At 42.3% G+C, this 24,618-nt stretch overlaps 1 protein-coding gene across 13 annotated transcripts in view; it reads left to right on the top strand.

Moving 5' to 3' along the window:
* The window catches only part of LOC309653649 (V-type proton ATPase subunit B-like), a 248,640-nt gene that overhangs the window by 378 nt on the left and 223,644 nt on the right, over positions 1 to 24,618 (top strand). For 5 of the 13 annotated variants that reach the window (XR_014259325.1, XR_014259329.1, XR_014259331.1 and 2 more), the window contains exons 2-3: positions 3,720 to 3,865; positions 23,454 to 23,622. The exons of the other annotated variants lie outside the window; for them this stretch is intronic. The gene's annotated coding sequence lies outside the window, so the exon portion shown is untranslated. The remainder of the gene's footprint in view (positions 1 to 3,719; positions 3,866 to 23,453; positions 23,623 to 24,618) is intronic. 13 annotated transcript variants of the gene reach the window in all.

Genomic DNA, 24,618 nt, shown 5'->3' with positions numbered 1-24,618 from the left:
GGGACGTTCTTGCGAGTTGAAAACCCTCATCTGGTTCCAAAGGTGTAGCTCAGGTGATTGGAAAATGAGTGAAGATCGAAGGAACACACTCATGGTTTCACTAGTGTCTTCCTTCTTGTCATAAAAACATCAATCACCACTTATGTTCAAACTGCATTCTTTTGTCAGTGATGGGAGCAACTTTGCTGAATGTGGTAATAAACATGTATTTGTAGTCTGATGTCAAATCATGATTGATTTGCAAGCATACATGGGGTCTGTACATATTTAATTGGTTGGTGGGAATCTGATATGTAGTCAAATGTGTGGGTTGGTTTTGTCTGTGGATGTTTGTGTCTGAAGGGAGGTCATGCCTGTGTTTTTGTGAGAGTGTGTAAGAGTGAGTGTTGTATTTGGAGGGTGTTGAGATGTGACACAGGCATACTCAAGGAGTTGGTGGTTAGGTGTTTGTAATTAGGTGTTTGGGGAATATGTTTACATGTGTTTTTTTCACCCATGAATTTGGGGATTTATGTGTGTCTAATGGTGGATTTGGAAGGATTATCTGCATATGCATAAGGGCAATGTCAGGAAAAGTAGTGGTGTATATTACTTTGGGTGTCCAGTCTGTTTATTTTGTATATTTGGGGAATGTAGGATGATCATTTGTGTATTCAGGGCATGTTGTATGGTTATGGGGTGTTTGTGTGTGTGCATTTTCAGGAGCTGTCTATGTATATTTGGATGTGTAGAGGGCAAGTCTGTGACTATTTTATGGGACTGGTGGATGTTGTATATGTAGGTATGTCGTGTTTGTATGATTCTGTATTCTGCAAGATGGCAGAGTTAATTCTGTGTGAGAGGTTGGGAATGTGGGGTTATGTATATGCCAGTAGTGTGGTACTGTATGTGTATTTGGAACAAAGGGCATATAGGATGATATTATTGCATATTTGTAGTGTTCTGGGTAATTGTGGTTGCATTTGGGACTTGTGGAGAGTTATGTGTTAAATGAGTTTGTGTGTGTATTCAAGGGGCATGGCCACTTGGAGGAATACTTGCTGAGGGTGTGCATTTGTAATTTTCAGTAGGAGCCTCTGAAGTTTATGTATTTTGGGAAGTGAGTATATGTGTATCTGATAAAGAGGTGGGGTTCTATGTTTCTACAGGGAAGTTGGACAATTGCATTTCTATGTATTAGAAATATGTGATATGGGTATTTGTTAGTACTTGCATATGTGTGAGCTGGCCTCTAATAGCTAGGGATAATTTGATATATGGAAGTTGTTTCATAAATGGTTTGCTGGAGACACCTGCATGTATCTTACTTGTGTATTCTAATCTGTGTGTGTGTCCATCATCAGGTTCATGCATTATCAAAGTTTGTTCATAAGGTATGGAGTTGTTAGGAGTATTCAAAGTGTATTTCTTTGGAGAATGCTAGGGTGTTTATACATGTGTTTGGTAGGAGTAAGAGGTGGTCTGTCTATATATTCAGGGTGAGGGTAGAAATATATATATATATAAACACCCCCCCACACATATACAGTTTATATGTTGGGGTAGTGGTGGGGAGCTTGTATTCTGGAGAGGTAGCATAATGTATAGTGTTTGGGAGGGGATCTGTATGTTCAGGGCTTGGGAATATTTGCATGTGTGTGTCCATAGGTGTGTGAGAATTGTGTATGTATATTAGTAAGACTGCAGAGGTTGTCAGTGTTTTTCTGTTTTGAGTGTGTCTGAGCATTTGGGGTGTATACTCATGAGGAGTTTGTGGGTGTGTGTATTTGTGATTTGTGAGTATATCAGGAGGCTTAGAGTCCTCTATGTGTCTATTTCCAAGTGTAATGCCTGAAGAATTTAGTGGTGTTGCTTGTATGTGTGTTCTCAGTATTAGTGAGGTGGACTTATATGTACAGTTGACCCTTGAACACCACACGTTTGAACCACACGGGTCCATTTATAGTGGATTTTTTTTCCAGTAAATACTACAGGACTACTACACGATCCATGGATGCAGAACCACTGCATGGAGGGTTGGCGCCCTAACCCCCAAGTTGTTCAAGGGTCAGCAGTATTTGATAAGAATAGGTTATTTGTGGCTGTGTGTGTTTTTGAGTTCCTGGGGCTTCTGGGGTATGTATTCTGGGGGATGTGAGAGTTTAGTTTGTGTGTTTGGAAACCAGTAGACGGTGTAGGTTATGTGTGTGTGCAGGAATCCTGGAGTATATGTATTTTAGGGCTGTGGGATTGCATATGGGTCTTTTTTGGGTTGCCCATGAGACAGTTGTGTACTTGGTGAGCCTGTGTGTTTAGGTACTCAGTGTGTACATCTGGATGGCATATTGGTTGCACGTGTTTGTTTTCAGGCCCATGTTGTGTGTGTATATATAGTTGTGAGAGTGGAATGTGAATATTCAGGGTGAGTAAGGTTTTGTCTGTAAAAATTTAGGTAGTAAGAGGTAGTCTGTTTGTGTATTTATTCAGGGTGAGGGTAGAAATGTACGTGTGTGTTCAGGATATATATATATATATATATATATGTATATGTACAAACACATGTGTATGTGGTATCCTTTTGGTTATATATCTGTGATGGGAGTTGAGGGTTCTACTTGGGGTGTAAGTGGATTGTGTGCACAAATTCATAGGAAAAGGTATGGGATGTGCTGGAACTGGTTCATACTATCCTGGGATAGTCAATGGTGCATATCTCTTCCCAGCTCTGTGTTCAGTGAGGTCAGGTGGGTAGCTTGAAATTGGTCATGCTGGGAATATTTATACCACGTAGATAGCAGAGGTGAAGTCTTTCCCACCTTTCTCGGAGAGTTTTTTAGCACTTACCAGCACACCACTGATGTGCGTGTTTGGACGTATGTATGTATGAAGCAAGAATATTTGGGCATCGGTGGGTACGTATGGGACACCCATGTGAATTGTGAGTGGGACATCTGGGGCTATGGGCCCCTGTATATGTGCATTGACCCGGTAATCGTGAATCATTGCATTGCTCCTATCAGGTTGGTCTGTTCTTTAGGGCCAAAGAATCCCCATAAATGTTGTTGATTCCCAGTAGAAATCATGCAGATGGATACAGGGGTGTCTGTACCTTAGGCAGGTGGACACTCCTTCAGCATTTGTGTGGTCCTAGCATCTGGGTCCCTAGAAGGGGGGGCCTGGTGGACAGATGGCCATGCAGAGCAGAACCTTCACAGGTGTGTTGTTGGCGTGACAGGCAGCAGTCAGAAAGTCACGGGGCTTCCTGGATAGGCGGTCAGATGACCAAAGGCTCTCCCAGGAAAATACCCTGAGAATCAGTTGGACAGCTACAGGCGTTACTGGCTCTTCTGGGGCACAGCTGACGTGCAAGGACTCCCTCCACATGGGGTCCAGAGCCACGTGTCCCTGAGCGCAACTGCCCCAGGGTGGTGGGAACTGTTGCGTATCAGGCTGGTCAACTGTATCACTAGGTCTCAACCAACCTGTCTCCATGGAAACCTAAGTCCTCAGGGATAGGCAGGACCTCTAGGGATCAGTGAGCTGACAAGGACAGAGGTGAGGAGGCTTTGTCCCCGAGGGAGAGTTGGGGACTGAGACCTGGAGAGCCTGGGGAGTCCCACTCTGAGGAGATATGGCTCTGATATTCCCAAACCCTTTAGACATGTTCTCTGTTCTTTTCTGAAGGCTCATGATGCTTCTAGCAGTGGGAAGCTTATCTCAGTTTCATGCTTCTCTGATAGGATGAACTGACCCTTTTATTCACTATTCCACATCGAGCTGCAAACGCATCAGATGGAACCACGTGATCATTGTGGCCGCCAGCTGACCCCACAGCCACCTTGTGCCTCCCTTGGACCCACCCAGGAATTTCTGAGCCTTCTTTATGGTGAGTCTTGTGGCCTTTTCTCCCTCATTGTGAATCCTCCTGCCAATAAAACATGCTGTGAATGTTAACAAAAGGAAACCTCAAATAGAATTGGAGTCTGGAAGGCCCGTAGAGGGAGGTCTCATGCCGTGTCACTCATCATCAATTACCCCAACAGGAAGAGGTCATTCACTGACCCCAAACAGGAAGTGCAACCACTTTACTACCCCAGCTGGAGGAGGGAAGACTTCCTTCCTGGCCAGCAACAAGAAATAGAAAATAGAAATAGCTAATAGAAAATTCCGCAGTTTAGCCAATGAGAAGCCACTGTCACCTGAAGTTTCACTTTCCTCCAGTGAACTTTCATTTTTTCCCTTGATGATGACTTTCTTTCCTTGTCCCAGCCTCTTTACTTTAAAAGCCTTCTGGGACTTTCCTGGTGGTCCAGGGGCTAAGACTCTGCTCTTCCAATGCATGGGGCATGGGTTCGATCCGTGGTCGGGGAACTAAGATTTCCACATGCCATGTGGCGTGGCCAAAAAACAAAAAGCCTTCCATGTTGTGTAACCCGTTGGAGTATCTCCCTTTCTATCAGATGAGATGCTGCCTGATTCATGAATCGTTTAATAAAGCCAATTTATTCAAACTTCAAAGTAAATCTTCAAATTTACTCAGTTAAATTTTGTTTTTTAATACATTGGTGGCATTCAGAGGTGGCCACTAACAGTTGAATATGTATCCCTCCAGAAATGTTCTGTATAAAAATATGTATGTGCACTTTTCTAAAATCCACTCTTATGATTCCTCTTGCTAACAGGATGATTTTATGATTAAATGCTTATCTTTTTAAAAAGAAAAAGATAAATATATTGGTGGCAGTGATGGGATCTGAAGCAAATTTCTGATAACATTTGGGACAAGGAGAAACAGGTGTGGTGCCCACAACTGCTTTGAGTTCACTGTCTTTCTTGCCATCCCTGAAGGTTGTTGGTAAGCTCCTCTTGGTTTGAGCTCCATTCTCTTTGATTGAGTTTGTGCTCGCAATCTAATTGGCTTTCCTTTACAGGGCAGGTCAGTTTGGCTGGTAGAGGATTCTCCCTGAGGCCAAACCCCTAGCCTTTCAGATGGAAATTCCCAGGACACAGTAACATCTCTTGGTTATTGCCAGTATATTTTTGAGTGGTAAACCCTAGCCCCTAATTTTGTTCCCTGGATTCCACATCGGGCACTGCTGGCAGTGTAATCTGCACTTCCCCATCTGTTTGGCATCAGCCCTCAGTTTCCATGCTTGGAACTGTTGGTGGCGGCTATAGTTCTCCATTTTGTTAGGCATCAGTTTGCAGTCCCCATTCCTTGGGATTTGCTGGTTGGATCTTTTTCCTCAGTCCAGGGATCCCTGGGAATTGGTGGTGGTGCATACCAGGCCTTCTTTTGGCCAGGACATAGTAACATCTCTTTGTTACTGCTGATATATTAAGGCGCAGTTCTTTTGTGTGTTCTTTTGGGTTGACAAAGGCTAGCTAAGGAAATGAGATCCTTTATCACCAAAGAGTTGAGAATGCCAGCTTCTGGCACACCTGCTTATTTTATATTTGAAAACTATGGTCCTGGAGGCTGTAGATATTTAGAAAGATGGCAAAATTATACTAATACTGATCTAGAATTACAATGGTCATTGTGGGGAATGTTCCAGTTAGACAAGATTGTTCATTTGAGGAAAACACTGGAGAGCAAGGGTTCCCAAATTGGACAGGGAGAATGAGATGCCTGCTTTAATTGGTATGTAAAAGTTTACAGAAGGTTTCAAGATTCCAACATAGCTTCGTTTAGAGCTATGTTGGAACAGAAAGCTAATGAAAAATTACAGAGGCAAAAGGTACCTGAAACAAAAGACCATAGGACGGATGTGACTGCAGATTTAACTCCTACTGTCCCCCCCTTTCCTTTTTCACCTGAGTACTCTTGTTTTACTCATTTTCTGTCTGAAATACTTTTCTATTCCCAAGAGAATATTTAACAATTGCCATTTAAAGTCAAACTACCTGAGGTTGCAGGTGAGCCCCCTCAGGTGTCCTTTACCCCTTGGTCAAAGACTGAACTGAGAGCTATAGTCAAAGAATTCTCTAAACCTAGGGAGGAACTCCCAACATTTTTTGAAGAATTTAGAGTCACTGTCACGGCCTATGTCCCCAAACTGCTAGATCTTTATCCGCTTGTACACATGTTGGTAGGACTGGGGGAAGCCCCAGAATGGACGCGGGAAGCAAAATGACATAATCCCTAGGATGATATTCAAGATCCTCAACCTAAAAAGGCTTGCAGAATAACAACTAACCTTTTATAAGCTATTCCTAAAATCTTCCCTGCTCACACTTGGTCTATTATTAATTGGCCTAATAATGATTAGCCTGTTATTCACTCATACAAACAAAAGAGGGGTGAATCTGTGGAAGACTTTAGAGCCAGTTTGTAGGCTCTCTTTTTACAGCATTTGGGGTTGCAAGCAACAAAAAGGCCACTCAGCCTACTTTAACTGCCCTCTTTGTAAATGGATTATCTTCTGAGATTAGTGGATTGATAAAAGGGCAGAAAATAGGCTGGGAGGCTGTAGGCCTGACTGAACTCCTGACTATAGCTGAGCATTTTGAAAGGACCTTGGAGCAAGATCACAAACAGAAATCCACCAAGCTCATAGCCTTACAGTTACAACAGCTCTAAGGCAAGAGACACAAAATAACACCTAGTCCTCCCCCATTACAACCTCCTAGGGGTCCATGATCAATTCGATGACCCAAAGTTGATGTTTCATTTGTAATCAGTGAGGACACTGGACAAAAAGGTGTCCTCAAAGGTGCTATGCAAACTCTTCACAAATGCTCTCATATCTGTCTCAAAGGGAGGGCCCCCCCATGACCCTCTCCCCTAGTTGGCAGAACTCCAGAGGTTCTCTGGTAAACTATTACCAGCAATTACCTTAAACAGCCCAGAGGAAAATAGAATGAAAATTGATGAAAAACTGCCAAATTTCAGTTGATACTGGAGCTATGCTTTCTACTTTAAACCCCACTCTCATATTTTACTTTGAAATCTACATTAAACCCTAACCCTAACTGTAAACATAATTACCTAACCCTTTAACACCCTACCCCTAGCGCTAACCAGAGCTGTGCTTTCTACTCTAAAGCCCACCCTCAAAGAACAACAGGTCCCTCTGAGTCAAGAGGATGTTTCCATAGTGGGAGTACCTAATAAAGTTCAGAGAGAATTTTTATCTCAACCAAGATTCCTTTTTGCCATGCAATATAGCCCCAGTTAATCTATTCGGTAGAGATCTCTTTTCTAACTTAAAAGGGCCAGTACATTTTGCCTCCAGTGGAGATCTCACCTTAAACTTTCCTGATCAACCTGAACCTGATTATTTATGTTCCCTACAATCTGTCCTGGACATAAAAGAGGAAGTTCAGCAAAAGTTCTCTAATTTGGTGGAGATGCCTGCAAATTTGGGGGCTACTTCTGACAGTGTTAACATCAGAAGAATAAAAAAATGCAAACCTATAAAGATTCAGATAGATGTAGCTAAACCTCTCCCTAGGTTTCCTCAACAACTGTTAAAGCCTGCGGTCATACAAGGTCTCACACCTACTGTAGAAAACTTAATTTCCCGGGAGGTAGTCATTCCTGTACTCGTCCCTGCAGCATGCCAATCTTGCCTGGTTGGAAACCTGGCAGGATGGTGATTTGTCCAGGACTTGGGAGCCGTTAATAAAAATAGTTATTCCCTGTTTTCCTGTTGTTCCAAACCTAGCCACCCTTCTGTCACAAGTTTCAACTGACTTGGAATGGTTTACTGTTGGAGACCTTTGTTCACCTTTCTTCAGCATCCCGGAGACCCAACAGCCAATATCTATCTGCCTTTACTTGCAACAATCAACAATATACCTGCACTTTTATGCCTCAAGGGTTCACTGGGACCCCTTCTTTTTTCTCCCAAGTACCTCACCAAGATTTAAGTACCCTCTAGTTCCCTGAGAAATCAACCTTTTTACCGTATGGAGATAACCTCCTGCTGTACTCAGCTACTGTAAAGATTCCATAAGGCATGCATAAAAGATTCCATTGATTTGCTGCAACAGTTAGCTGAGAAAGAACACAAAGGAAAAATTACAATTATCTCTAGACTCTGTTCATTACCTAGGACATAATCTAAGCACTGAAGGAATTCAGCTATCTCCAGGGAGAATTAGGCTGATACAGGAACTTCCTAGACTCACAACTAAGTGCTAGCATTGTGGATTTCTAGGTTTAGCTGGTTATTGCAAGCTCTGGGTTCCAAATTTTTCTCTGTTACCTCTTCCACTCTATGAACTTATTAAAGATTTAGTCCCTGAATCCTTTGCTTGGGAAGATAAACATAAGCAGGCTTTTATAAGGCTAAAACAAGCACTGCAAGAGCTGCCTGCCTTAGGGTTACCCAAATGATCAGGTTCAGGTTGATCCGGAAACTTTAAGGTGAGATCTCCACTGGAGGCAAAATATATTAGCCCTTTTAAGTTAGCAAAGAGATCTCTAACTAATAGATTAACTTTAGGTTATTCAAAACCTTTTACTTGATTTGTGCATGAATGGCATAATCAGGCCCCGCGGAACTATGTGAGCATGGTAGTAAACATAGGCCTTTTGCCTATTATAGCATGCAACTTGAGTCAGTTGCTTATGCCTATCTCAGTTGTCTTAAGGTTATAGCCATAACTGCAAATTTAGTGGAAGCCTTGGCAGATTTGACTCTAGAAAATGAAGTTTATTTGCAAACTCCACACATTGTCCACAGTCTTCTTAACTCTGAATTGACAACGTTTCACTGCAAGTGTCACTAGATTCACTTCCTGTGAAATCCTGCTTTCAGCACCTAATCCTTATCTTAAACTTTACAACGTTCTCAATCCTGCTACACTACTACCTCTGTCTCACAAAGGTGAGGACCATGACTGCAAGGTAACAGTGTCCCATGGGAATTCCCTGGTAGGCCATTGCTTAGGACTCCGAGCTTCTACTGCAGGGAGCGTGGGTTCGATCTCTGGTCGAGGAACTAAGATCCCACAAGCCACGTGGCGCAGCCCAAAACAAAAACAAACACAAAAACAAAACAAACAGAAAACAATGTCCCATTTTGTGACACCGTGTCCTGAGTAAAGATGTTACCAAGTCCAAGCTTGCTGTGCTTGCCGCACGACAGGCCAATAAGTCGGAGATGAGGTGTTGAGGCAAGGAATATGACTTTATTCGGAAAGCCAGCAGACCGAGAAGACGGCGGACTAAAGTCTCAAAATAACCATCTTATCGGGGTTTGGATGCCAGTTTGTTTTATAGCACAGAGATGGGGAGGAGATGAGGAGGTAAAGTAAAAGGGCCATAAGTTTTGCGAATATCCCCTGGAATGGCCAGCCTCAGGGAGGGGATGTGTTAATTTCTTCTTAATTGCAGCCATCCACAGGTGGACAGAGTCCGTATGTTTCCCTGAACAAAGGCACTTTGGTTTAACATTCAGGCAGAGGAACAGGGTTCCCCGAGGCAGGCCATTATGTACAGACAGTATCCTTTTAGTGAACAAAAGCAGCGGAAGGCAAAGGTTAAAGTCAAAGAAACAGATCCAACGTGTAGTCAGATTTGGCTCCTCCCTGTTCCAGTTCCCTACTGTCAATGTCCATTCCACAGTCTTGTGGAAAAAGGGGTGACGGCCCTTCTAATTGCTTCGTCAGATGGAACTTTCCGGGAGTGTCCACCATCGGTGCCAGTGTTCCAAACGTTGTTTTTTTTTTTTTGTTCCTCTCTGGAAAGTGTCTCCTTTACACCTGTAGCCTTAAAAATATATTCTCAGCCTAAAAGTTGAGAGTTACGATCTATTTGACGGAAATTTTGAGAGCTTCAAGCCTGGGAAGCAGCACCTCAAGGTAAGGAATTTAGCAGTTTTCTATGTATGGGAAGATGCAAGAGTCTGGGCTCACTGAAATCATTCATTTGATATGTACCTCAGCTACCCGGGGCCTGTATCCTATATTCTCATATCCTGAGTTTCGTCAGGGCTCACCGGCTCACGTTGGAGGGCTGCAATCGCTAATGACTGATGTGTCAGGCAATATTCCATTTCTCAGATCCTCTCCTCTTGGTCAGGATTTTGACCAATATTTGGGAGACACTTCAGGATCAAATTTTGTCCCATGGTGCTGGGAGGCTCATCCCAGGTCAGGGGAGAATTCTTGATATGCCACTCCAGGTGCTAGTTTTTGGACTAGGCCCTATTGATAATTAAAGATCCTCTGGATCCTCTATCTAATTATGACCCAGGAGACATTTTCCCTTGTTGCTTCCTCCCATACCTAGAATCACACTATTACAATTATTTTATGTTATAAATGTGATCTATTTCCTCAAGATGTTTAGCCATAGAAGTATTGTTGGAGGCCTGGTTACATACTGGGTACTGTAAGAGACACCAATCTTATAAAATAGACAGGATATAAGTAAGTAATGCAGCTAGTAACGTTAACAAAGACACAGTGCAGCAGGGAGACACAAAGAGCAAACAATCTGGAAACAAAGAACAATGATCAGTATAACTACTTGTAATCCAATTGCAATAGCGAGCGACCAGAGGTACCATAACTGAGTTAGTGAGCCATCCGCTGTTTCAGTGTACCAGCAGTGCATACTTAGACATGCACGGCTTAATCTTTGAGACAAGCATACGCTACTGGCAGGATCAACCAGGTAGAGAGAAAAAGATAAATGTTTCAATTCTGCTTACAAGGGTATAATTTAACAAATTACTGTAAGTCATAATTAGTTTAAGGGGAGAGTTTTGCTTACACCTGGAAAACACAGATTTAAAACAGTCATTTTTCAGATGGAAACCATAAAAATTATAACCATAGTCACCAGTTTACCCAGTTATGTGCAACTAATCGTTTTTGTTAACAGCTTTATGAAGCCATCAGTTTTCCCATTAGAATTCTTCAAGATCTTACCCAGTTCACCTTTATGGTCTGAAAACCAGAAACTTGTATTTATCCGAAGGTCCCTTCTATAAATCTTCTTGAAGAGGAAGCATTTTTGCAAAAGCATCAGAGTGAAACCATAACTGTGTACAATGACGAAAGACTTAAAAGGCACTTTTTTTTGGGGGGGGGGTGTAATTCAGATTTTATTGCTTATTATGTCATTCCATACAACTTTAGGTAAACACGTTGAGAAAATATACTGGGAGTATTAAACAGATGATGGCAATATTGATGAAAATGTTCAAGTGTTTTACATAAGGTAGTTAAGAGGCACCGCTGCCACCATCACCCCCCCCCCCCGGAAATTTGTACATTTCGTATAAAAAGAGTAAAAATAGTTCATTGGCATTTAACTAGCATTATTCCTTGTAATCTATGAACCACGATATGCCTGAATAATTTCAGAATCTTCAGAGCAAAACAAAGCATTTTTTTCCAATAGCAGACATAGCAGTTTCAGTTTCTTTAAAAAACAAGCAAACAAATCAGCACAACAAAAACTATACACACAACCCCAAAACAAAAAAGTTGGCATATTCCAGTGGTCCGGAATTTTGACGTTTCTATCGCATTAATTCAAGAAATAAAATGTGATTCAGCATTTTAAAATGAGACAAGCTTCTTCACCATAGTTATACTTACTTTATAATTGAATCGATTTAACTGAAGCCAATGTTAACCCAGCAAAAACCATGGATATAATCAAACTGCTCTTTTGATAAAGAAACTCCTTTAAAAGTTAACTATTCTTTAAGAACTCAGACCCGAGCTGCACAGGTGTAATTGAGGAACCAACAACTGACTTCCAGAAACCACAGCAGCAGTTCTAAGTGTTTTTGAAGCTGGGGAGTATATACAGAATCACTGTAAACGGCACATACACATCAGTAACTTCCTGCTAAAACAGCATTTGAAAGACTTCTATGTCTATTTTTACAAAGATGAGTGGGCTGAGACATACATTTGGCTACTTGAAAAGAAACAGAGAAGGCACGTTTAAATCTGATTACGATGCAATTGACAAAGTAACGTGGTTACTGCGGTGACATGCAACACTTTCCGATAATAAAGAGAATTCTGACTGGTAACATTTTACCAGGACATACCAAATTTTAGGAACTCCATATAATCTATAGAATACCTGTATCATTTGGCATACAATGTAACCTAAGAAGATTTATTGCTTATTTCACAACACTTCCCGTGTAATTCAACATACCAAGTCAACCGAATTAGTTAATATCTCTCTTTGGGATGTTTCAGGGGCCCTTTGAAGCACCCCAAAGTTAGCTAGAGCTCCAAGGAACTTCATTATAATTTGATTTGGGAAGTTTTGTCCGAAAAATAAGAAAAGGGTTTAAAACAGTCAGATAGGATCACATGTCACTGTGAAACAATAGTTATTCAGTTAGCCAAAGTAACAATAAAAGATTTCAAAGGCAAGTACAGAACAGATCTCTTAAAAGGTAGAAAAACTTAAAATCTGGTATCAAAGGCAGGCCAAAATCTTAAGAAACCTTGTCTTCTTAACAGAGAGAAAAGCGAAATTCAAGTTTTGCACCATCTTACTTTTAAAATTTATTGACTCAATTAAACTTATTTTAAACTTAGTCAATCCTGACCACGTACAGAACTCTTTTTTTCAGGGTCCACTTTCCATAAACCTTCTGTCACTTATTTTAGCACAATTCTGACTTTCAAGTGGTCAAATAGCTGGAGAGACTAATTTTAGATAGACCTTCCTAAAAGATAAGTTTTTTTTTTTTTTAATTTTTATTTATTATTTTTGGCTGTGTTGGGTCTTCGTTTCTGTGCAAAGGCTTTCTCTATTTGCGGCGAGTGGGGGCCACTCTTCATCGCGGTGCGCGGGCCTCTCACTGTCTCGGCCTCTCTTGTTGCGGAGCACAGGCTCCAGACGCGCAGGCTCAGTAGGTGTGGCGCACGGGTCTAGTCGCTCCGCGGCATGTGGGATCTTCCCAGACCAGGGCTCGAACCCGTGTCCCCTGCATTGGCAGGCAGATTCTCAACCACTGCACCACCAGGGAAGGCCAAGATAAGTATTTTTAAAAGTTCACCTAAAGCTCTTATTTCATTTGCATTTTCTTTCCTTAAAAGCTTCTTCACATCAAGTTATTTCCTTGCTGACAAATTTGCAATAGATATAACAAGATTTTATTTAGCTTATATTAAACCTAGGCACAATAAAAGTATTATACTTAATGTTGATGACTCTAACAGCATGTCTATATTAATTAGATCAACAAACGAACGTTAGTACCAGGTCTTAATTAATACTGAATATTTCCCAGTTCACATGAACCTGAAGCTCATTTAGCTCAACTTCCCTTGTATTTAGAATAGTTTGGTTTGTAAGTGCTCACTTTTCTTTAAGCCAATTAAATAGAGTTCATCCACAAATCAACCTCAGCAATGTTATCCAAAGACAAAGACACATACGAGGACACAAACATACAGAGACGTCATAGTTGTCATTTCCAAATTTCAGCAGGGAGTCAGGTACAGCCACGTGAAACCCATCAGTTTACAAAAAGAGGTTGGATTCAAATTAGGTTTCTGACAGATGGAAAAAATCAAACTCACTTGTCTAGATGGCTGAATTTTTACAGAAAAGACACTTAGGTTTTTTATTTATCCTTGATAAGTCAACTTCTAAATTACTTTACCCTCTTTTAAAAAGATGCATTTTTAAAAGATGGCAGAGATGAGGGTTCCGGAGAAGACCAGAAAGGATGTTTGCATCTCAAAGATACAGGCAAGTTTTTCCTAGGATGACTTTGTTTCCCCTTTGTTTAATATTTACAAGCCTCTTAAGATAAACAGGGAGGGTTTGGGGAGTGGTATCTATTGGAGAGTCAATCAACTCGTTCCCCACTGTCAAAGTTCCCTGGGGCTCCTGTGGGGAAATTAGAATCGGACGCCTCAAGTCCAAGGGCGTCGCCAGGCCTCTTATAGGTTGTCAGCACAAGGGAAATTGCCCTGCTGTGGAAGTGGCTCCCGGTCCAAATTGGGTGGCCTGTGGAGTCTTAGATGGTGATACTAAATCCGGCTCCTGTGCTCTGGGGGTTAACACAGAAACTTCTATTTGATCCCCGTGGGTAGGGGAAACAGGAGGTGGTGAATATGATGGCGGCATGGGGGGAGAGTGGGCAGTTGGAACAACTGCCGGTTCAGCTTGCTGTTTTGCAAAACACTTGTAACTGCGAGATCCTATAAAAGTTGAGTGAGCCATTCAGGGGCTACCGCCCTTCTGATCCTATATTTTGGGTCCGCACCCTATTACAATAGTATATCATGTGTTTCTTAGTCATAGGCTCAGGGCTACGTTTCACCCATTTATCTAATATAGGCCCCAAAGGGCTCTCCTTCAGGGTAGATGGAGTATTTCCCATTGTGTACACCAAAACGCAAAATACGCAAGCAAACTCTGGCATCAGTGCACACCAAACCAAGACCAAAACCAACGAACCAGTTCCCAAATCGGTTCTGAGGGGGTGTAGTGGTGTAGGGAGCAGCCGGCTGGTCCAGAAGCCCACAGGCAGCTAGGAGGAGCTGTGTTAGTCCAAAGGGACTCATAGTCCATTCTCAGCCCAGAAGGAGCAGCCAGGGGGAACCAGTGGGAGGGCTTGACTAATTGACCTTTGTGCCTGCTATAAAGCTTATTGTTTAGCTCTTCGCCAGTAAAATATGGAGGGTTTGTACGTGGCTGCATAAATGGGTCTACGAATGATGGACAAGTGTGGTATTTGTTGCCTCCGGAGTGTGAAGAGACCTAAGTAAGACGAGTTGGGCTTGCTATAGTGTGTTGGGGGGCTGAATAGTTAACAGCTGAGGTTTAGCTGCAAGAGGAATTTCCTGGCTTTTAGAGGATCAGTTAATGCCCAGAAATGTAATAGTTGTGGAGAGCCCTTGAATTTTCTGTGGGGCAGCAGCCCAGCTGTATGTTATAGATGGGTCACCAACCATGTTAGGGCCTCGTGCACCAATGTCCTGAGGGGCTCTGGATTAGAACATCAGTATAGTGCCAGACGGTGCAAGGGGACACCAGGTCTTGCCAGCAAAGACTGTGGGCAATAGCTGGGCTGTTAAGATAGCCAGTAGGCAGACAGGTTAAAACACACTGGGTGCCTTCTGCAGTAAAAGTAGACTGCAGCTGGGACTCCTCAATAACTGGTACTGAATAGAACATAATAGCTAGATTGTCACAGCAAAGTAATTCCCTGGAGCCCTTTGGATATCCTTAATTAACTGGACAGTGTTGGAAATGGGAGCCTTAATAGTGGGGATCAGCATTGCTATTTCAGTAGTTGCTTATAAGGCACCACTCATTAAGAGCAGGCTTTAATAGCAGCCAAATGGGGGAATTGAAAAGGAGAAATGGTGTGTTTAATGACTTCTTCTTGTCATAAATTTTGAATTTTGGGCTGCAATCCCACAGCCCCCTGTCATACATGTTATTGGGGGATATTTGCTGTCTTAGGTGGCAGTCTTATGGGCTCCCAATATTCAGCTTCCACCAGGAAGACCAGGGATTTGGGTTTGTTCCAAATGGCGTTGCGGTACATCAGGGCATCCATAGCTGTAACGGGAAAGGGTAGGGCCAAAGGGGCTACCACCACTAAACGATTTTAATAAAGATTGTTTCAGTAGTGACATTCAATGGAAGTTGAATGCTTTCCACTCCACTGACTATTATGCGTTGTAATCTAACGTGTGGCCCTTGCTTATAATTGAAGGGTTTCCCAGGAAGCACTGTAATTTGAGCTCCAGTTGTCAATGAGAGCCATAAGACAAGTTGTTTATGTGTGTCCCAAGGATAATTAGAGAAGTATATGGGCAGTTGTCCCAGAGGAGGGCCACGCTCCAGGGATCTGTCAGGTCCCTAAGGCAGAGGCCTTGGCAGAGGTCAGGGTACAGGATTCGGGGAGGTGACAGCTGCCCATCACTCCATTCTGCTAAAGAGTCTGTAACGCCTGAGCAAAAATTTCTACCTTGTGCTTGGGCTGTCCCAGGGTTACGTCATTAGGGACCCCGATCTCCAGAGCTGCCAATACAGGGAGGTCTGTTAGTCATCCCATGAAGGGTGGAGCTGTGTGAAGCACCACCCCTTGGTGGAGACCAGTAAGGGCCCCAGAAGCCCCTATATCCCTTAAGGGTCCTCTGTTGGGTTCCTGGCCGATGGGGCAGCGGGGCCCATATGCCTTTAGGGGCAAGCGAGATTTGGCGCTTCAGAAAAATTATCTTTCTCATATCTAGCTACAACATGGATGCAGTCCAATGCCTGTTGTACTGTATCTGACGTTTCTTTGAATTGTAACAGCATGGCTTTATAATTAGGGGGAACACAGTTCTCCCCCTTCCCTTGGACAAATTTTTTCTAGAAAAATTTGCATTTCTATCATGGTATAGTTACATGTCTCTGTTTCTTGTTCATGCTGGTCATCCGATGTTTTGGTGCAATGGATGGTGACAGGGAATACCTGGAAGGGAGTTTTCCTCTTCCCTGACTCATATGCTGCCACTTCCCGTTTAGGGTGTCCCAGTCAGCCTCGGTGGGGTCAAGGGATGATTTGCAACAGCAGCAAGAATTGCAGCAACATAGGAGGCACTTACCTCAGCGGCATTTGCCCGCTCGGGGTGCCATGATGCCCCTGGTAGAGCTGCCTCTGTCATGGGTTAGGGCTGTGTGGGGAGCTCATGGATGTATGTTTGCCGTATAGGACGGTTTGGGGTAATAGTAAAGCTGTGTAGAGACTGTGTATGTGTGATCTGGGGAGAGATGAGGGGCCTGAGTGCCTTTATGAGTGTACGGTTAGTGTAGCATGGTGCGGCTGGGTGGTGGGGCTGGTTCTGGGTGTTTTGAGGCTGTGTGTGCAGGCATTTGAGAAGAGGTAGGGGTATGCATTTTAATGTTTTGTGTGTTGGATCTGTGTGTATTCAGAGTATAGGGGTTAAACATATGCTCATCCTGTAGGGTAAGAGTTTAGGGAGTGTATTTTTGGTGTGGAGGAATTTGCAGAGACTGGGGTTGTCAGTGTAAATTGGGGTTGCTAGCTGTGTGTGTATAATCAGGGGATGTGACAGAGGCTGTTTATAGTATCTCAAGAGGGAGATGGGTGTATGTTTGTATTGGGGGTGTGAGTTCATCATGTGTTGTGGGGGGAGTATTTAGGAGAAGGTTGGAAACATTGTGTCTCTCTGATGGTATTTTGTGTTTGTCTCAGCTTCTGAGGCATTGTACATACGTGGATGTTCACAGCTGTGGGGGGACTGTATGTGTTATATTTGGATTTGGGGGGTTGTGTCTTATATTAAGAAGTATGTGAGTTTGGTTTGAATGTATTTGGCTGTTGTTGAAGGGTTTGTGTGTTTGCATTGGGGGGTTATATGGGGTTGGGTGGATTTTTGTGGGATATGAGGATTTAGGTGTTTGATTATCGGGGGCCGTTGGGGGTGTGTTTTTGTATTCAAGACTGTGGCTGTGATTTTATTGGGGTTTGTAGTGCATGTATACTGGAGCAGGAGGGTTCTGGGCACACAGGCATCTGCTTATAGGTAGGGAGTTTGTGTGTTTGAGGATGTTTGGAGCTCTGTGGGGCTGTGTGATGGTGGCACAGGCGACTGTGGGCAGGTGGAGTGTGTGTTGGGCTGGAAGGGAAACTCGAGGGCATGTTGGTGACTGTGAGGCGCCCATGTGAACTCCCACGTGGACTGACCTTTGTTCCTTCTGATCTTCCATGGCTTGTACCCATCCTGATCTTCTGTGGCAGCTACTCCCCTGGAATGGTCAGCAATACTCTGCTCATTCTTAGCCAGATGAGTCAGGAAATGTCACTTCCTCTGGCAGCTGGATGTGTCTCTTGCAAGTGAGTGGTCCTGGAGTCCAGGGTGCAGGACTGGTGGACAGATGCAGAGTGAGGCTGATTCCCATTCCCCCATGAGCCCTCTCCTCAGTGAGGTGGCCAGGAGGTCAGGGCTGTATCTCCAGAGGGTCAGACATGGCCAGTCCTCTCTAGAATGTGCTGGAGGGGCCAACTCATTGAATGGACCCTGCCAAGAGATAAACAGACCCCGAGGACAATTCCTAAGGGAGAAGTCTATACCTACCCATCTTCCACTTTCTCCTTTGGATGGCCTCTACCACAAGGTAAAAGATAAGCCCCCTCACACGGCCCTTCTTGGCCTGGTCTTACTGACCGGCCAGTCTCTCCCCACATCCTGGCTCACTCTGGGCCCTCTGGTGATACCAGCATGAGGCCCCCTTGCATGTCAGTTCTCACCTCCTTGCCTTGGCCCTTGCTGCCCTTGCTGTTTGTCCTGCTCTTCCTCCCCCAAGGCCGTGAGTCACCTTCTCCAGGTGGGAAGGATCCACTGAAAATGCAAATTTGGGTAATTACTGCATCATCTGAGTCTCTAGCACGTGCCAGGCACTATGACGCTTGCCAAATCCATAAAAACCCCACAAAGCGGATGTGCTATTAGTTGCACTTTGCAGGTGATGAAGCTGAGGTTCAGAGGTGAGCAACCATGACCAAGTACCCTGTATGTACCAGAATATCAATCAGACTGGTCAACGTATCCAATGAAGCCAAACATTAATCTGATCAGGACGCCTAGATGCCAGGCTGTAAAGGCGCAAAATATGTCCCAGCAAGAGAAGGAGCAGTGCCAAGTACCCCAGCAAAGAAGCAGAGTTCATATCCTGCTTTCTTAATCAAAATATCTGCAGATCAACCCACAGTTTCCTAGTCTGTTAATAGGAGGAAAATACCAATGTGCGTTGTCCTATAAAACTACCTTAAGATAGTGTGTATGATCCTGAGTGCTTCGGTAATGACCCCAAATCATCATCATGAAGTTGGGATACTTCTTAAAACACTGCAAGTCTTACACACTGGCATATAGAATCTGTAAAGTCAGTTCTTTGGGTAATGATGGTAGATAGACGTGGCCCAGAAGGACAGAAGACAGAAAATAGAGCAGAAACTATTTGTCCAGAGGTGACAATGGGTCATAGCCAAGGTTCAAGCATTACTAGGGAGGTGGTGAAAATAGTAATGGGCATAGAGTGTAATAAGTCAAGGATATCTAATGTAGTTTCCAATGAAAGTTTGTGAAAGACATATAACTAAAAAGATAATAGGCTGGGAGGTGAAATAGTACAAAACATTTGATATATTTTTTACAAGGATAAAAGAAGATAGAAATGAACATTAAAGAAGTAGGTCAAATAGAAAAACTGTAAGATGGTAATAACCTCACAATATGATGAGGCAACTTAGATTTATTTTGTTTAAATAAATTGGTAGCCTATATTTAGAGTAGTTTTAAGTTGAAAGAGAATTTGAGCAGAGTATAGAGTTCCCATACACCCCCTCACATCTATTCCCCAAACCAAAGTTTCCCCTATTATTAACGTCTTGCATTAGTGTGGGGCATTTTTTACAATTGATGAGCCAAAGTTCATACATTCCTATTAACTAATATCCATAGTTTACATTACAGTTTACTCTGTTGCATATCCTATGGGTTTGGACGAATGTATGACAAGCATTGACCATTACAGTATCATACAGAATAGTTTAAGTGCCCTACCTTTTCCAGGATGTCATATAGCTGAAATCATACAGTATGTATCCATTTCAGTTTGGCCTCTTTCATTTAGCAATATGTGTTTAGGGTTCCTCCATGTCTCTTCCATTTAGTACTCTTATAGCTCAAGCTGCCATAACATAATACTATAGGCTTGGTGACTTTAACAACTCACAGTTCTAGAGGCTTGGAAGTCTAAGGTCACGGTACTGGCCAATTCAGTGCCTGGTGAGGGCTCTCTTCCTGGCTTGCAGACAACTGTCTTTTCACTGTGTCCTCACATGGTGGAGAGAGACAGAAAAAACTCTCTGGTTTCCTCTTACAGGGGCACTAATAGAGCCTAATCCTCATGACATCATTTAATCTAATTACCTGCCAAAGGCCTCATCTCCAAATACCATCACTTTGATAGAGCTTGAATATATGAATTTTGGGGGGACAGAATTCAGTTGCTAGCCTCATTCTTCTAACAGTATAAAATATGACGAATAAAGAAAGCTCATCATTAAATTATCTCTTTTCTAGAGTTTCTGTCCCCATGTAGTTATCTACTCCTGGGTAAGATAGCTAGGAAAGCAAAATTTTAAAAAACACATGAACAAGTTTTTTTGAATCTCAAAATGATTTGAAGGCAAGAAACAGTGTTAGAGAGAAAATTGGGGAACCTTACTTGCATAAGAAAAGGTGATATTCCTGTTCAGAGTTGAATGCCATTTTGGAGCCAGTCAAGCCAGGCTGAGGAAGCACATTCTAAGCAGAAGCAATAAAAATTGTGTGCAAAGAGCCAGGCTTGTTCTAGAAATTAAACAAGCCCCACTGTGAATGTGGAAGAGTGAATGAAGGGATGAGAAGCAGGATAGGTGAATGGAAACTAGATTACAGAGGCCTATGAGTACAGATGGGCATATGCATGTAAGAACACTACTCATGGCAGGGAAAGAACCACCTGGATGTATCAGAAGGAACAAGTTCTTAACACTCACAAAGGGAAAAAAAAAAAAGAAAGCCTGGTCTTCCCAGCTAGAATGGAAAACTGTTTAATACATGAGTATTCAGAATAGTTTTCAATCCTGAAATGTGGGGAAAAACTTAACATGGTCTAAACATTACTTGGGTTCCACCTAAAAAGCTTAAAAGCAAGACTCAGAAGGATAAAATTATTTTTAAGTAATTTAACTGCATCCCAGAACAAAGTTCAAGAATATGTACAGAAATACTAAAATATTTAGCACCAGAAAAGGAAAATCTACAGTGACTGTCATCCAATAAAAAAATTACCAGGTATATCAAGAAGCAGGAATATCGAACCACAATGAAGGGAAAAAAAACCTAATTAAAACTGACCCAGAAATAGAAAAATTAAAGCATTAGTAGACAACAAAACTAAAGTAGATATTATAATTATATTTCATATTTTCAAGAAGCTACAGGAGGGATTGGACATGTAAAGGAAGGTATTTTTAAAAAAGCAAATCAAAGTTTTAGAGATTAAAACTAAAATAGCTGAGATTAAAAGTACATTGGATAGAATTAACAGTAGATTAGACATTGCAGAAAAGAATTAGTTAACTGAACAAAAAGCAATATACATTATTCAAAACAAACACACAAAGAAAAGAAAAAAAACTTTAAAAAGATATGAGTATCAAGAGAATGGGAAGTCAAGTCATAGATGGGGAGAAAAAATTTGTAAAAGACAAATCAGATAAAGGATTGGTATGAAAATATACAAAGAACATTTACTGCTTACCACTAAAAAAAGAGGACAACCTGATTAAAAGTGGACAAAAAACCTAAACTGACACCTCAGTAAAGAAGATATAAAATATCAAATAGGCATATGAAAAGATGCTCAACACCTTATGTGTTTGGAGAACTGCAAATTAAAACAACAATGAGAAACCACTATGCAGCTATGAAGAGGACAAAAATTCAGAACACTGACAACACCAAATGCTGGTGAGGATGCAGAGCAATAGGAACTCTCATGATTGCTGTAGGGAATGCAAAATGGTACCGACTCTTTGGAAGACAGTTTGGCAGTTTAATAAAAGAGTAAATATACATTTACCATAAAATGCAGCAATCAAGCTCTTTGGTATATACCCCAAAGAGCTGAAAATTTACATCCATACAAAAGCCTGCACATGAATGATTGTGGCAGCTTTGTTCATAATTGCCAAAAATTAGAGGCAACCAAGGTGCCCTTCCATAGATGGATGGATTAAAAACAAACAAACAAACAAAAACCTGTTCCACATTCATACAATGGAATATTATTCAGCAATAAAAGGAAATAAACTACCCATGAAAAGACATGGAGGAACTTAAATGCATATTACTAGGTGAAATAAACCAATCTGAAAGGGCTACGTACTGTATAATTCTTAACTATATGATATTTTAGAAGGCAAAGCTATGGAGACCATAAAAAGATCAGTGGTTGTTGGGGGTTTGGGAGGAGGAAGGGAAGAGTAGGTTGAATAGGTGGAACACAGGGGATTCTTAGGTCAGTAAAAGTATTCTGTGTGATATTACAATGGTGGATACATGTTGTATTAGTCAGAATTCTCCAAAGAAGCAGAACCTATAGAATACATGCATGTGTTTGTAACAGGGAATTAGCTCTTATGATAATGGAAGCTGAGAAATCGCACAGTCTGCCATCTGTAAACTGGAGACCCCAGAAAGCTAGTGATATAATTCAATCCTAGTCCAATGGCCTGAGAACCAGGGGAGGTGGTGATATAAATTCCAGTCTGAGGTCAGGAGAAGATGAAATATCTCACCTCACACCATGAGGCAGGAAAAAGGGGCAAATTCTTCCTTCCCCCAGCTCTTGTTCTATTCAAGCCCTCAACAGACTGGATGATGTCCACCCACATTGGGGGGGGGGCAATCAACTTTACTGAGTCCACCAATTTCAATGCTAATTTCACCTGGAAATTCCCTCACAAAATATACCCAGAAATAATTTTTAATCTGGGTCCCCCATAGCCAGTTAAGTTGACACATGAAACTAATCATCACAAGTCGACCCTGTGTCAACATGACACCCATATGCAGCTCCTCAAATCTTACTTAATCCCCAAATAAGACAATAACAAGGTCTTAATTCCACTTAATATGATACAACAATTCTGAGTCCAATCAAAATACACTAACTCTATCCCCAGAAGAGGAGGTAAATCCTTGTGATATAACTTAAAGTACTATAATGTAAAATTAAGAGTACTTACATATTATGATATAAAATCAATACAACTCATGTTACATAATAAGGGAATATGAGAGAGAAAAAACAAATACACACTTAACACAAATATATTCATAGCAAAAAAAAATGGTGTACTCATGACAATTACAGTCCTCGTTTCTGTAAGTGGTCAGTTATAGCTGGTCTTTGTAACTACTTTCTTATACCCATTCTGTATTCTTTCTATCTTCAGCAAGCACCTCAGCAGATCGTGGTTCTTCCCTGGTGGGTGACCAAATCCTTCCTTCTTGAATAGTCTGGGTCATTAGTAGCCCTGCCTAGACTGGGTTGTTGCAGTTTTCCACTGAGCTTAATCAAAGAACATGGTAATACTAAGGGATGCCTTAAGCGATCTACTATATCCAGATACACTTTTCCTTACTTCCGTGTGGAAGAGTAGTCCGCAAGTAGTATCCTTGTATCAACAAACACTTTACTTTCCTTCTTTTTCTGTTGATTCAGAGGCATGAGGAGCCCAAGGTAGCTGGGTGTTAGTCTTAACTCCCAGTTCTTTGGAATCATTGCTGTGTCTCCTGGTAGAAGCATTTTCCCCTTTGGAACTAAGAACAGCAGAGCATAAGGTCACAGGAACAAAAAGCAAAAATTGGATAGTGGGTCACTAGGGATAATACTGAAGAGTTGAAAATAACTATTCTCATTTTTGTCCCTTAAAATTCCTGGACCCGAGAATGCTGGCTATGGAAGAAAGAGGACCATATATTGGACTCCAATTCAGAGCATATACAACCCTCTGGAGAACCTTGCCCTGGGACAAGCAGAGGTATTGTCACATAGCCAGCCCTGTAACTGAGTCTTCAGAAGGCCATTCCACCATTCTATCAAGCCTGCTGCTTCAGGTAAGACTAGTGAATTCCAAGGGCCCATTGCCTCACTTCATCTGCTGTGAAATGTATTCCTGGATCTTGAGCAATGCTTGCAGAATCCCATGACAATGATAAGTCATTCTGTAAGATCATGGATGGTAGTTACGCAGAAGTGACGTATGCAGGAAAGGCAAATCTGTACCCAGAGCAAATGTCTATTCCAATAAGAACAAAATCCTGCCCCTTGAACAATGAAAGCTGTCCAGTGTCATCAGTCTGCCACTGACTAGCTGGCTGATCACCCGGGGAATAACACCATATTGAGGGCCCACTGTTGGTCTCTGCTGCTGGTTGATTCTTTTTGATTGGGAATTCAGTAGTGGCTGTAGCCAGGTCAGCCTTGATGAGTGGAAGTCGATATTGCTGAGCCCATGCGTAACCTGCGTCCCTGTCACCATGGCCACTTTGTTGATGAGCCCATTGGGCAATGACAGCGTTGGCTGGGGAAAGAGGCTGACTGGTCTCCACAGAACAGGTCATCCTATCTACTTGATAATTAAAATCCTCCTCTGCTGAGATCACCCTTTGATGATGAGCATTCACATGAGACACAAATATCTTCATGTTTTTCAACTATTCAGAGAAATCTGTTCACATACCTCTTCCCCACTTTTCTTTATGACCAACTTTCCAGTCATGCTTTTTTCAATTCCTGACCACCCAGCGTGTCTGACCATTTCTCCTTCCAAGTGTTTCTCCCTCAGCCAGGTGCATGGCCTCAAGTTCTGCCCACTGGGAGGATTTCTCTTCACCACTGTCCTTCAGAGATGTCTCAGAGAGGGGCTGAGGGCAGTAGCTATCCACTTTTGGGTAGTGCCTGCATATTGTGCCGAACCATTTGTAAACCAGGCCTGCCTGAGTCTCCCTCCGTCAATTAATAGTAGGGAAGTCCCCTTGACGTCATAGGTGCAGGCTGGGAGAGAAAAGGTAGTGTAGCAGAAGTGAGGACTGTGGGCCTTTGAGCTACTT

Source organism: Balaenoptera physalus, assembly GCF_965194825.1.
Source record: "Balaenoptera physalus genome assembly, contig: HAP1_SCAFFOLD_752, whole genome shotgun sequence".
In the NCBI taxonomy this organism is placed as follows: Eukaryota; Metazoa; Chordata; class Mammalia; order Artiodactyla; family Balaenopteridae; genus Balaenoptera; species Balaenoptera physalus.
Note: the sequence above shows the minus strand (reverse complement) of the source record. Positions and strands in the feature narration are given on the sequence as shown.